Raw genomic sequence first — 1367 nt, 5'->3', positions numbered from 1 at the left:
AGAGAGAGAGAGAGAGAGAAAAAGGACAGGAAGGAGGGAACGAAGCAAGGGAGGGAAGACCAAAGTTACAATTTCAACCCCTTTTGGGAAGTCTTGGATTTTCAGATTTGGCAGGTTCTGATTAAGATTGTTTTATTCTGTCCAGTCAGTGTGGCTCAGTGGTTGAGCATCAACCTATGAACCAGGATGTCACAGTTCAATTCCTGGTCAGGGACATGCCTGGGTTGTGGGCTTGACCCCAGTGTGACCAGGATGTCACAGTTCAATTCCTGGTCAGGGACATGCCTGGGTTGTGGGCTTGAGCCCCAGTGTGGGGCCTGCAGGAGGCAGCTGATCAATGATTATCTCTCATCATTTATGTTTCTCTCTCTCTTTCCCTCTCCCTTACTCTCTGAAATAGAAATATATTTTTTAAGAAAAGATTGTATTTTCAAACTTTATTTTGGCTTTACATCATTATTTGGCTTTATTTGAAAACTAGAGGCCCAGTGCACAAAATTCATGCACGAGGTTGGGGTGTCCCTCAGCCCAAACTGCACCCTCTCCAATCCGGGAGCCCTCAGGGGATATCCTACTGACGGTTTAGGCCCACTCCCCATGGTTCTCTGCTCTCTGTGGGGTCTGCCTGCTCCACACCACAGCGATGGGCAAGCAGGCCCTGTTGAGTGCTGTCTGTGTGTGTGCTTGCCTTCTCGCGGGTTGCCCTGGCAACAGCCAAGCAGGCCCTGTTGGGTGCTACCTACGGGCCACGCTTGCCTGCTCCTGGGTTGCCCTGGCGACGGCCAAGCAGGCCCTGCTGGGTGCTGCCTGCGGGCCGCGCTTGCCTGCTCCCAGATTGCTGGGTGCTGCCTGTGGGTCACACTTGCCTGCTGGGCTCGTGTTGCCAGGGCGATGCCACCAGCGTCCTGCCCCAGCCACTATGGGAGCCACCATCTTTGTTATGGAGTGATGGTTAATTTGCATACTGCTCTTTTATTAGATAAGAAGTTCTGTAAAAATAATTATAGTAATGACCATAGGATGTGTTGAGGACATCTTCATTGCATTAGAGCATGTCATTTTCATTTGGAATTTCTGAAGGAATTTTTTCACTTTGCAGTAACAAGACTACTTCTATTTTTTCCTTTTTCCTTCATACAGACTTATTCACGTAAGTGATGATACCACCTTTTTATGCACTATTTTGTAGAAAGTTCACAGCCATATCTATGACTCTCCTTGGGCATATCCTGGACACCATATACTACACTCAGATTTTTGCCACTGTAACTGGCTTGTTCTTGTATTCTTGTGCTCTGGCCAGAGAAATTATTGCTAATCTATTATCACTGAGGAAAAGTTAATTTATATTCCATATATTATTTTAA

This window comes from Myotis brandtii, unplaced genomic scaffold (genome assembly GCF_000412655.1).
Source record: "Myotis brandtii unplaced genomic scaffold, ASM41265v1 scaffold112, whole genome shotgun sequence".
NCBI lineage: Eukaryota > Metazoa > Chordata > Mammalia > Chiroptera > Vespertilionidae > Myotis > Myotis brandtii.
This window is presented reverse-complemented; position numbering follows the sequence as displayed.